The sequence below is a fragment of the Zingiber officinale genome, chromosome 10B (assembly GCF_018446385.1).
Source record: "Zingiber officinale cultivar Zhangliang chromosome 10B, Zo_v1.1, whole genome shotgun sequence".
Taxonomy (NCBI): Eukaryota; Viridiplantae; Streptophyta; class Magnoliopsida; order Zingiberales; family Zingiberaceae; genus Zingiber; species Zingiber officinale.
This window is the reverse complement of record NC_056005.1, coordinates 61,175,035-61,189,235: the sequence shown is the minus strand read 5'-3', so window position 1 is coordinate 61,189,235 and position 14,201 is coordinate 61,175,035.

The following is a 14,201-nucleotide window of genomic DNA, read 5'->3' as shown; positions in this document are numbered from 1 at the left end:
CATGCTTTGATTGCTGTTTATTTACACACCTAACTGAGCATGCTGGCTTCATGTAGCATACCTGTTTCTGTTTATATATATATGATGATTGTTGCATTGTTCGTATCATGTCATTTCATTCATTGCCGACGATCCTGTCTCCCATGTGGTTGAGGCGGTCGTTGGCATGGGCCGCACGCTCAGCCACTCATGGGTAGTGGTAGCTGGAGCGTGCCGCATGTCCTGTCGTGCCCCCACTCGCACACTCATGGTTAGTGATTGCTGGAGTCGCGGGCAGCTGGGACCCCCGTCGCAGACGTAGCTATTCAGCTACTATGCACCTGTCCATCCGGTCACTCGAGAGTAGTGGCGGCCTTTGGGTGGTACAGTTGTCATCGATCCGGCCTCTCGACCATACAGGGGTCATGGTGCAGAGAGGTGGGCGGGATGACCATCCGTACATACGCTGTTGTTATTATATCTGCTGGTTGTTTACTTATGCTGTTGTTGCTTATCTATGCTGCTGTTACTAGCTTATGCTGTTGTTGTTTATTTATGCTGTTATGCTTACATAGGTTGAGATTTATACCTGTGATATGTGTTTAGACACTGATTTGCTTACTGTTGACATGTATATACCTCACACGATACCATGTAGTTATGAGCAGTACTGTAGCAGGACTTTGATACACTTTACCTTTTACTACTAGCCTAGGATATGGTTTCAGGTATGGACACTTATTAGGATATCACTGTAGTATCTACTATTTCCATACGAGACTGTATATCTTTGCATCTCTAGTTTGATTTACTATACTCATGCACTATCTGTCTATTACCCGCTGAGTCTTTATACTCACCACCCCGTATATTGGTAATTTCACCAGGTAGTAGGTAAAGGTTTATGGAGTCGCCTGGAGATCCTGTCCGCCAGTTCCACGTCACATTCGAGGACGACCTTACGATTTTGGTATTTCTTACGCTATTTGTATTTTGGGTTTTGTACTTGTTTATGTATTTGAGTTCTCTTGTATTTGGTTTGATATTATTGTGTCAAGCCGAGCCGGCTCGCAGTTAGTTACTTTATGTTTTGTGATCGTTGTTTGTGATTTCCGCTGCGTTGATTTTATTACAGCCGTGTGGGATGATTAATATATATCATATAACTGCGTGGTTGTGTTTATTTCTGTTCCAGCCGAGTGGGCTGATTATATAATTGCGTGGTTGTGTATATATATTCCAGCCGTATGTGGCTGATGTATTTTGTATGTATGTATGCCTCAGATTGTCACCCGTACAGGGGAGATGTTGCCGAAATTTTTCGGTAAGGACTCCTCTGGGGGCGTGACAAAAACATAACAAAACTACTATCTTTATAAGCTTAGCTAAGTCTTTGATAAAAGTATTTTAGAAAGTAAAATCTTAGCTAAATTGAGTCTTGATCAATTTTTTTTCTAAACTCCCTCTTTAAAAACTAAGAATTTAAAGTGTTGTGATATCACAAAAATTTGCTTATTTACTTGTGAAAGACAAAAATAACCTTATCTCAGCTAAAAGTCACTCTCAAACTAAAGGAAATGGAAATATTAAGATTAAGCATGTTTGTACTTTAGGGCTCTGATACCTGATCAACACCAATTAGATAATTTGAAATCTATTGAACTTGACTAATGCTTGGACTTAAGAACCAACTAAATAACCTAAACCAAATTTTTAGCTACTTCACTCCCTCCTTGTCCTAAAATTTAATATTGTTTAGAATTATGCTAAGTTTTTTTTAACCTAAGCTATAGTTTTCAAAATACAATACTTGCAAAGAGCTTAGCTAAGGTTCAATCCTTATTTTCAAAATTTTAAAACTTAGCCCACAAAAATGTTTTCTTAAAAATCACTTAGGCTCCAAATATTTCACTAACAAAATCTAAACAAGTACTTCTCTACATATAGTGTAACTAGATTTTTCAACTTAGTTAAAGACTATCAAAAGGTTCCACCTTCTAGTGATTTTCTAACTTTAACTACGTTTCCAAAGAGCTAACATCATCCATTCACTTAGCTAAATGTAAGAAATGAAAAACTGTTAAGTGTTTTCAAAATCTTGTTATCAATCTTTAAAAATCAACTGCCTATTTTTGCTTTTTTTTTTTGATATATGGCAAAAGGGGAGAGTAGGAAAGTCAAAATCAAAGGTAAAAAGTGTTTTATTAAGGGGGAGAGTAGGTAATTCAAAAATAAAACTTTATTTAAATTCAAAAAATGAATTTGTTTTCAAAAATAGTTTTGGAGGGAAAAAACGAAAGGCGTAAGGTTTTATTTTTAACCTATACAAACGACAAAGCCACGAAAATTGCTTGAATGGTGGTTGCACGAGTTCAAAGCGACCCCGCTCTAATACCAATTGTAGGATCGAAAAGAATTTAGATGTCTCCATAATTACATGATATTAACCACTTTGGGCCTAAGCCCTCATGGTTTTGCTCTTGGGCTCTCCTCAAAAGGCCTTATGCCAATGGAGATATCTTTTCTCTTATAAACCCATGATCTTTCCCATGTGTTTCCAATATGGGACTATGTTTGCAACCTTGCAACCCCAACATGTTAGTCTCCCTGTGTTTAAGATAACAAATGCCCACTAATTAAGTAAGTTACTGATAACTCACTTAATTAATATCTAGCTCCAAGAGTAGTACCACTCAACTTTATTGTCATGTCGGACTAAGTCCACCTGCAGTGTTTAACATGGCAATCCTTATAAGCTCCTCTTGGGGACATTCTCAACCTAGATAACTGGGACACAGATTCTTTCTATAATCAACAACACACACTATAAGTAATATCATTTCCCAACTTATCGAGCATATTGATTTATCGAGCTAAACTTCACCCTTTGATAAGTCAAAGAAATAAATATTAAATATAAGTGCTTGTCATTATATTAGGATTAAGAGCACACACTACCATAATAACTAAGGTCTAGTTCTTTTATTAAGTCAGTACAAAAAGAACTTACCTAAATGGTCCTACTCAATACACTTAGAGTGTATCAGTGTAATTTATTAATTAAGATAAACTAATACTTAATTACACTACGACTATTCCGATGGTTTGTTCTTTTTCTTCTTAGTCGTGAGCAACTATTTATAATTTATAAATTACCGTCAACATGATCTTCTGTGTGTGACACCACACACCATGTTGTCTACTTCATAAATTAATTAAACAATTACATTTAATAAATAAATGTAGATATTGACCAATGTGATTCTTTTATTTCAAAATAAATATTTACAAAACCTTGGCTTTTAGTATACACTCCAACAAGAATCACAAAAATAACTTTGGTCAGGACTATAAATTTAGAATAATATTGATTTCTCAAACAATACTATTTTAAATTAACCAACACCCCAAAACACCGTGAATTTTGTATGTCACGATAGTGTGGACGTATACAAATTCAACATTTGTAAAAGGAGGGTGTAACCCATTAATTTTATTATCTTGTCAACCTAACTTTTTAATAAATAAAATTAATAGTTGGTTTCCTTCGGTCACACAAATAATAACAGTGACTCTGATGGAGAGGATACTATTAGATGTGCCTAAGTGTATACCATTACTTGACACTAAGTCCATTAATAAGATTGTGCCCCTTTCGATGGGGAAGATCACACGCTCTTAATTAATTTCCTATAGTCATCCAAAATGGAAGTTTGATCTAGTTAACGCAAACAAACTCATCTGATATGGAGGAAGGCAGTCAGAGCCAATGCACAAGTTTGTTTACATCACTTACAAACCAGTAATAGAGACCGTGGAATTTATTAAAATAAATCCCTCTCCAACTTAGTTATTTAAAGTGAGGAATTTTAAACTATCCTAGCATACATCATATGCATACACAAACATCACAGTAAATAAAAGCAATAAATATGGAATTTATTTTCCAACTATTATGGCCTTTTTCTGTTATTTTCCTCCATGTGCTCCAACCCTAGCTGCTGCCATCTTTAGCCACCGCCATCGGGTCGAGTCGTCGCATCCATCTTGCTTCTTATTCCGCTGCGCCTCTGGTGCTCCAAAAGTAGCACGCCTCGTAAGAATCCAATCCGCGACAAAAATAGAATTTTACATATATCGATCCTATATTCCACGAGGGAATGTACATGTAATCTAGATCGAAAATAAAATTCTAAAATCGTAGGGCTAATACAGCTCCTGCTGTATTAGTTATATACAATCATGCACACACAAAATATTGCCCTTGACATGTCCAAGGGTCCAATCACACACAACATCTATAAGCCATAATAGTTGGAGCCTGCAACCAAAGAGTTAGCACATCCTACTATTATCCTGCCTAAATTATGTATGACATGTGCATAACCTATTTGAATTCTAAACACATAGAGGCAAACCCTAGCTCTGATACCAATTGTTGGTTAGTCCTAGGAAAACGTACCAGTCCCACTGTACAAAATTTTTTGTACAAGTGTCGAACCTTTCCTTAAATAACCTATTGTGTTCTTTAAAAGTTAAATTAGGAATCACAGACGGAACTTAACATCATTGATTCCAAGTTTAACTTATCTGTTCTTAATGGTTTAGATTTGAATCGCAAATGGAACTTAACACTATTAATTCAAATCTACCTAAGTTATTAATTCCATAAATATTAATTTCCAAAATTAGCTTCCAGGACTGTATGGCGAGGCACATGACCTTCTTGGATATGAGAGCAACCACCACCACCTAGGCAAAGCCTTTTAAGGAAAGTTAATATTTAATTTCCTTAAATAACTCTAGGATAACCAAAAAGAATAATCGAATCACAAATTCGAAAAAGAAGGAACACAAACTCGAAAAACTTATTCGAAAAACTAGATCTAATTGCCTATTGTATTTAGAATTCTTACAAAGAAAATAACTACTATAATGCGGAAGAAAATTACTAGTTATACCTTCTCTTTGTAAGCTAATGACCTTGAGATCTTCTGTCGTATTTCTCGCCTCGCCTTGGACGTTGTGTGGGCGACTATCCTCGAAGATGAACACCACCCAAAAGCTTCTTCCTCTTCTTCTAAAATCCGGCCACCAACACCACCAAGGAGAAGAGAGCAAAAGGGAAAAGAGAAGGGAGAGAGGGGCCGGCCACCAAGAGATCACCAAGCAAAAGAATAAGAGTTGTGTCTCATGAAGCCCCCTCACCCCTTCTTTTATATTACTTGCCCAAGGTAAATAAGGAAAAACTTTTTACAAAAAATAAAATCATCCTCTAGTTTTTCCTTTTCCCTTTTTATTTTTCCTTTTCTTTCCTCTTGATTGAATCAATCACCAATTTTGATTTTGTGATGATTTTATTATTTTTAATATGGTCGGCCACTTGCTTGGGCACCAAGCAAGGTGGTCGGCCACCTTATCAAGGGGAAAAAGAAAATATATTTTTTATAAAAATTTACAAGAAAAACTCTTATAAAATTTTACAAGCTCTCTTTCCTAAAGTATGAGTTAAAAAAAAAAATTCTAAAAATTAAAACCATGTTTTAAAATTTAAAACTTCTCTTACAAAATTTCCTTTTTTAACATGATGATACAAAATTTTAATTTTAAAACTTATCCTCCTTTTTTTTTTCTTAAACCATGAGGATGGTTAAAAAGGGAAAGTTTTAAAACTTTTAATACTCTCTATTAAAACATGTGGCCAAATTCAAATAAGGAAAGTTTTTAAAATTAAAATCTCTCTTTTAAAACTTATAGTTTTCTACAAAGAGAAATTTTAAAAATTCAAAAACAACCCTCCTTGTTTAAATATTGTGGTTGGCCCCTTCATTCTTGGTCACCAAGCAAAGGGTCGGCCCCTATAGAAGAGGATGTGGCCGACCCTTGCTTGGTCACCAAGCATTGGACTGGCCCACTTCTTGGACACCAAGAAGAGCCTTACATTTGGATGGACTTGAGGTTATAATGAGGCTACGACAGGGACCTAGAGGAGAAATTGGGTTTGACCTTCCGATGAGCTTGAGTATCCCGTGTTCACCCCGAACACACAACTCAAGTTCATCGATAATAACTCATTCCACTAGAGAGTTATTATCGCACTACCACAACAATCCCAAATTACATTATGGGATCCTTCTTATCATGAGAGTGTTAGTCTCCCTGTGTTTAAGATTACAAATGTCCACTAATTAAGTAAATTACTGACAACTCACTTAATTAATATCTAGCTCCAAGAGTAGTACCACTCAACTTCATTGTCATGTCGGACTAGGTCCACCTGCAGGGTTTAACATGGCAATCCTTATGAGCTTCTCTTGGGGACATTCTCAACCTAGATAACTAGGACACAGATTCCTTCTATAATCAACAACACACACTATGAGTAATATCATTTCCCAACTTATCGGGCATATTGATTTATCGAGCTAAACCACACCCTTTGATAAGTCAAAGAAATAAATATTAAATATATGTGCTTGTTATTATATTAGGATTAAGAGCACACACTTCCATAATAACTAAGGTCTAGTTCTTTTACTAAGTCAGTACAAAAAGAACTTACCTAAATGGTCCTACTCAATACACTTAAAGTGTATCAGTGTAATTTATTAGTCAAGATAAACTAATATTAAATTACACTACGACTATTCTGATGGTTTGTTCCTTTCCATCTTAGTCGTGAGCAACTATTTATAATTTATAGAGAACCGACAATATGATTTTCAGAGTGTGACACCATACTCCATGTTATCTACTATATAAATTAGTTAAACAATTACAAATAAATACAGATATTGACCAATGTGATTCTTTTATTTAAAAAATAAATATTTACAAAAGCTAAGGTTTTAGTATACACTCCAACAGTTCCCAAAAAGGATGGAACATGGAGGATGTGTGTGGATTGTCGAGCCATCAACAATATCACGGTAAAGTATCGTCATCCAATTCCTAGGATTGATGATATACTTGATGAATTGCATGGTTCTTGTGTGTTCATAAAAATTAATCTTAGGAGTGGATATCATCAGATTAGGATGATGGAAGGTGATGAATGGAAAACTGGTTTAAAAACCAAACATGGCTTTTATGAATGGTTAGTAATGCCTTTTGGCTTAACTAATGCTCCTAGCACTTTTATGCGTTTGATGAACCATGTTTTGAGTGCTTTCTTAGGAAAATTTGTAGTTGTGTATTTTGATGATATTTTGATTTATAGAAGAAGCTTAGAAGAGCATGTTACACATTTAAGGTTAGTTTTGAGTGTGCTAAAAGATGAAAATCTTTTTGCTAACCTCGTTAAATGCTCCTTTTATATGGAGAAAGTCGTGTTTTTTTGTTTTTTTGTTAGTACTAAAGGTGTTGAGATGGATGAGGAAAAGGTGAAAGCAATCCAAGAGTGGCCAACACCGACGACAATTAGTCAAGTGGGGAGTTTCCATGGTTTGGCCAGCTTCTATCGACAGTTTATTCGTAATTTTAGCAATATTGCAGATCCTCTTACTAAAATCATCAAGAAAATGAGTCATTCAAGTAGGGAGAGGAGCAAGAGAGGGCCTTCAACATTTTGAAAGAAAAGCTAAGTTCTGCTCCTTTACTAATCTTACCAGATTTTTCTAAAACATTGGAAATCAAATGTGATGTTTCTGGTGTTGGTATAGGTGTTGTGCTTATGCAGGAGATGAAACCCATTGCTTACTTCATTGATAAGTTGAGGGGAGCCACTCTCAACTATCCCATATATGACAAGGAGATGTATGCATTGATGAGAGCATTAGAGACATGGCAATATTACCTATGACCAAAAGAATTCGTGATTCACACAGATCATCAATCTCTAAAGCATTTGAAGAGCCAACATAAGTTGAACCGACGCCATGCTAAATGGGTAGAATTCATTGAGACATTTCCCTATGTGATCAAATACAAGCAAGGAAAAGAGAACGTAGTAGCTGATGCACTATCTCGAAGGTATTCTTTACTGCCCACTTTAGATACGAAGTTACTTGAATTTGAATATATCAAAGATTTGTATACTAACGATACTGATTTTTCTGATGTGTTCAAAGCATGCGATAAGGTTGCATTTGGTAAGTTCTATAGGCATGATGGGTTTTTATTTCGTGAAAATAGATTATGTGTGGCTATGTGTTCGTTACGTGAACTATTCACTAGGGAAGCCCATGCTGGTGGTTTGATGGGTCATTTTGGCGTTACTAAGATTTTAGGGGTTTTACAGGATCATTTATTTTGGCCTCATATGAAACGTGACATGGAAAGAATCTGTGAGAAGTGCATCACTTGCAAACAAGCTAAATCTAAATTGAAACCCCATGGCTTGTATACTCCTTTGCCTATACCTAGTGAACCTTGGACTGATATTTCAAAGAACTTTGTTTTGGGATTACCTCAGACCAAGAGGGGGAGAGATTCAATTTTTGTGTGGTAGATAGATTCTCCCAAATAGTGCATTTCATTCCATGTCATAAAATCGATGATGCATCGCATATAGTTGAATTGTTCTTTAAAGAGGTTATTAGGTTGCATGGCATGCCTAGGACCATTGTCTCTGATCGGGATGCAGAGTTTTTAAGTTATTTTTGGAAGACTTTGTGGGAAAAATTAGGAACTAAATTGTTGTTCTCTACTACTTGTCACCCCCAAACTGATGGGCAAACTGAAGTGGTCAATCGAACCTTGTCCTTTTTATTTTGTGCGATCATTAACAAGAATTTGAGAATATGGGAAGATTGTCTACCTCATGTTGACTTTGCTTACAATAGGAGTATACATTCTGCGACTAAATTTTCTCCATTTGAAATTGTTTATGGTTTCAATCCCTTGTCACCATTAGATTTGATTCCTTTAGCTGTAAGTGAGCACATAAACTTAGATGGTAAGCAAAAGGCCGAATTCGTAAAGAAGATTCATGAACAAGAACGACTGAATATTGAGAAAAGAACTTAGCAATACATACAACAAGCTAACTAGGGGCGCAAGAAGATTGTGTTTGAACCAGGAGAATGGGTTTGGTTGCACCTCTGAAAGGAACGATTTTCGGAGAAACGTCGTTATAAACTTTTACCTCGAGGGGATGGCACATTTCAAGTATTAGAGCGCATTAATGTTAATGCCTACAAACTTGAACTACTAGGTGAGTATGGTGTACATTCTACTTTTAATGTTACTGACTTATCCCCGTTTGATACAGGTGATGATTTAAGGACAAATCTTTTTCAAGAAGGGGAGAATGATGTATGCCCAAGGGCTGAAGCTAGGAGAGATCAGTTATCACTTCCGGAAGGCCCAATTACAAGACTGCGTGCAAAGCGTTTCAAGGAAGCACTAAATGGGCTAGTCAAAAAACATTGGGAGAACTATGAGCAATGTGAGACCAAGATGATCCCAACTGCTACTCATGGACTAATCCACGTAATCGTACATAACCATCGATGACTGGTCGTGCTTAACAGAAGAACGCTATTAAGCATGGGAACTCGTTCATGTATGAAGACTTAAGTATTTTAGATTGTTTAATGAAGCATGCGACTTGGGACTCTAATTGTGCATGCATTTATTTTGTTTGGGTTCCTAGATTGATTGCATGATACATGCAACATTGGGACTCTAATTGTTAATGCACTTATCTTGTACTTTTCCTTGTTCACTCCCATTATATAAGGGAGGGACATCTTAGTATGAAGCAACTTAGTTTTTTGGTGAGATTGTGTTCTCTCTTAGTTCTTGAAAGGACTTTATGAACTTATCGAGTTTACTCTCGTGGCGTTCAACCCATCGAAACTTATCACCCCGGGTGTGGCGTTTCTTTCCTTCGTAGACTTGGTTCGTGCCAGTTCTAGGTTACGGGTCAAGACTCACACTCTTGTCATTTAGTTCTTGGGGTTCTATCCACCTTTGTCTCGAGTTCCATCACATTTATTGGTGGGGTTTGTATAAAAAAACTTGACGTGGGAAATCACAAGTGTATGATTCTATCGTCAAGTCAAAAAATATCGATCCACAAGGACTGTTGATTAAATACTAATTGATTTCACACATTCAATTATCTAGACGTTTGTATGTTGGTTCACAAACACTTGAAAACTTGGAATTAAGGGAAGAGAGGGAGAAGGAAAGAGAGAGGGAGAGAGTAAAAAGTAGAGAGAAAAGAGAGAAGGAAAAAGTGTGAGCGTAAGTGAAAGGTGGAAGAAGGTGAAATTGGATTTGAGAATGACCTAGGATTTCAATTTCATTACGATGTTAGTTAATGTCCTGATAAATTATTCATCTACCTAACTCTATGCTTACATTCTTGTACGACTTCTAACTAAAGTCTGGTACAACCATTCAAAGATTGCACCAGAGAGTTTACCCAAATTCTAACATCATCAAATAAAGAAGCAACACTAGAAAGTTCAATTAAAGGGTTATTCAAGAGCTCGCCAGTCATACAATTGCTAGAGTTATCCTATTTACTTCCTAACGATAGATTAATAACATTAAGTGGAAGAGGTAACCTAGAAAGTTCAGTTAAAGGGTCACCCTTTGTCACTAAGGGCCCCCCGGTCATATAATCGCTAGATTTCTCAAATCACTTTCTAACATTAATATGGGGAAAACTTATAAACTCGAATTAGCTTCTCTTGTAGGGAATTTTCCTCTGTTTCAAGGGGATGCCCTAGAAAGTAAGGATACCCTCGGTCACAGGGTTCTTAGTCATACAATTCAAAGCATCTCCTTTATATGGTGACCAAAACTTTACATCTACATGTGTTTGTCCCTCACACACATTTTATCAAACATATACAAGGAACAATACATATAGAACATGTTAACAAACATATCACAGCATAAGAAAATGTCCAAACATAGTTCATACATCAAACATGTATCACAATTACTTCATAGATCCTAAAATTATGAGAACTACTCCATTATAAGGAAATTACAATCCCAAGACACAAATGAAAGCATTCATATAGATAAAAACACTGAAGAGAGATAGAGAGATGTTTATGGAGAATATTACTGTGTCTTCGGATGTAGTTCCTTACACCGGAGGTGGATGGAGTGTTGGAGTCGATGAAGGTAATGGCTCTTGGGTTTTCCCAAGAGGGGAAAACCCTCCCCCAAAGAGGATGACCTAGTCCTCCCATCCATCCCCCTCATCTTGATGCATGTATCACCTTTTATAGCCACTAGGGTTGGTTGCCCACCACGGGTCGTGCCACTGGTCATGGTTGCCCACGGTGAGGAATTGCATGCTTAGATCCCATGGCTATGGGTCGTGGTGCTGGCCACAGGTACCTATGGTGTGCCAAGTCGTGGCATTGGCCACGGCTGCCCGTGGCGTGATGGCAGAACTTGCCACGAGCCATGGCACTGGCCATGGTTGCTTGTGTCAGGGTGGTAGACCCTGCCATGGGTAGTGGCGCTGACCATGGTTGCTCGTGGTAGGGCAGTAGAGCCTACTACAAATCATGGCACTGGTCATAGCCGCGTGGAAAGGCAAGGCTACTTGCCTTAGCCTTTTTTTGCTCCCCATTTTTCTCAAATCTTTTCTCTTATCATTCAAATAAATGAGAGTGGTATCTAGGAGCAATAAAACATCAAATAAAGCATATAATAAAGTTATCTCAAATCAAGTATGAAAAAGTGGGTTGAATGTAGTGTGAAAACATGACGGAAACCCTATATACTTCACACCTATCACTCATATTGCTCAAAAGTGTGTTGAGACTGAAAATTATAAGTTCGATGACCTCCCTAGTCATAGATAGAAGTATAAGGAACTGAATCATATATGTCTTGATGTTGAGGTTGAAATAAGTACTAAAGTTCTGTTGAAGAGTTAGCAATTTTTTAAAAAGAGTAACATATAGTAACTAGATAGGATGCACTATCATAAACTCTACATATGTTCTCATTTTGCTCATCATCTAAATTATATGTTGCATTGAACCCTCCAAGTTGCCAAGAATATGTATCCATCATGGCTTAGGAAAATTTTTGGTCTCACTTGAAACAATAGTAATAAAATCACAAGGCGCAAGGATTAGTTGTAAAATTACACATGGATATTGAAGATCTAAAATAATCAAGGCAATCAACCAATTTTGTATTAATTTTTTTAGAAAAACAATATAGAATTAATGACAAGAAATAAAATGCATAATGAAAAAACTAAAAAAAAAAGAAAATGCAAAAATTAAGGAAAGAAAAAACTAAACTATAAACTAATAATAAAAAAAAGTAAATGCAGAAATAAAAAAATTAAAAATTTATTAACAAGTTTAGACTAACTCATATGCTAATCAACTATTGTTAATCAGAAACAATTCCTAGAAATGGTGGTCAAAACTTGTTACACTTCCGCAAGTGCACGATTGTTATGAAATAATTAAAATATCAATTCTACAGGAACTATTGATTAAGCACTAGTTGACTTCACATGATGAGTTATCTAGATAATCAGAAGGTCAGTTGAGAGCTTAAAGGCAAGAGATAAGAGAGAGAGTTGGGAGAGAGAGGGGAAGAGAGAGAGAGTGATTGGGGGAATGATTCTAAGAATTTGATTTTATTATGATGCTAGTAATGTAACACCCACGAAATATTTAAGCTATACATATGGGTATTTTTTTTAGAATAAAAAGGGAATGGAATAGAACCCAAAAAGAAATAAAAAGAAAGAGAAATTAAGATTTGAACCTTGAACCTCTCACAATAGATTAAGCTAAATTGATGTATGACAACCAATAGAATTATGAATAATATATGAATAACAAGGAATGGAAATTGTAGTTAAAGGTAAAAGTATGATTAAGTAAGGGAGAAAGAGAAAATCAAGTAGCCTTCCTTCTTTTCCTCTTGGTTAAGAGAAGAAGCAAGCAAAAGGACAAATTGTCTAATTCTTCTTCCTCTTACCATTTTCGGGGGAATGAAGAGGGTGAGAGAATAGAGGAGTCAAGGGGATGAATTGAGACATTCTCCTTTCTTTTTACTTCCACATTAAGGATAAATAGGAATAAGAGAAGAGAAGGGAAAGAATTGTTGACTACTTCTTCCTCCTCCTTCTTTCTCCTTGTTCCTCCACCGAGACCTAGAGCTCCTCCCTCTCCCATTTTCGAAGCCAAGATAAGTTTTCACCCTAAGAAAAACTAATTTACAAGAAGGAGTCCTCAAGATCTACTCCTTACAATCAAGAGAAGAAAAAGGGAGAACTAGGAAGAGAAGCTTCTTCTTCCTCTTCACAAGAGTACTTTCTTTTAAGAAAAACCAAGCAACAAGTTGTGAGTATCCCCTAACCTGTGGTAGAAGTTGTTCATATGTCTTCTATGAGTTTAGATTGTGTAAAAAAAAAAAAGAAAACCTAAGGTCCTTCTTGAAACTTTAGGCCATTATAAGATTAAAGGCTTAGGAAAGCTTGAAACCAAATCTAATATGCTCATGGTTTTTCTTATGATATGATATGAAGTTCTTATGCTTACATGTTGTTAAAATCTAGATACCTCCACTTAGGGTTTTGGCCATGATAAGATTAAAGGCTTAGGAAAGCTTGAAACCAAATCTAATATACTCATGGTTTTCTTTATGATATGATATGAAGTTCTTATGCTTACATGTTGTTAAAATATAGATACCTCCACCTAGGGTTTCGGCCATGATTAGATTTAAGGCTTAGGAAAGCTTGAAACCAAATCTAATATGCTCATGGTTTTATTTATGATATGATTTGAAGTTCTTATGCTTACATGTTGTTAAAATATAGATACCTCCACCTAGGGTTTCGGCCATGATTAGATTTAAGGCTTAGGAAAGCTTGAAACCAAATCTAATATGCTCATGGTTTTATTTATGATATGATTTGAAGTTCTTATGCTTACATGTTGCTTAAAACCTAGATGCCCTTCACTTAGGGTTTTGGCCATGATAGAATTTAAGGGCCTAAGAAAGCTTGAAACCAAATCTAACATGCTCATGATTTTCCTTATGATATGATATGAAGTTATCTTGATGTTCTTATGCTTGTAGGTTTCTTAGACTTAGTTTCATGCTCCTTAAAGTTTCGGCCACAACCAATTAAAAGACCTAGGAAGCTTAGAACCTAAACTAAATATGCTCATGATGCTCCTTATGGTATATGATATGAAATTGGTTTAGGGTCTACATGCTTTTATGTTGCTTGTAACCTAGAAACATGCTCAACAAGTTTCAGCCACAAC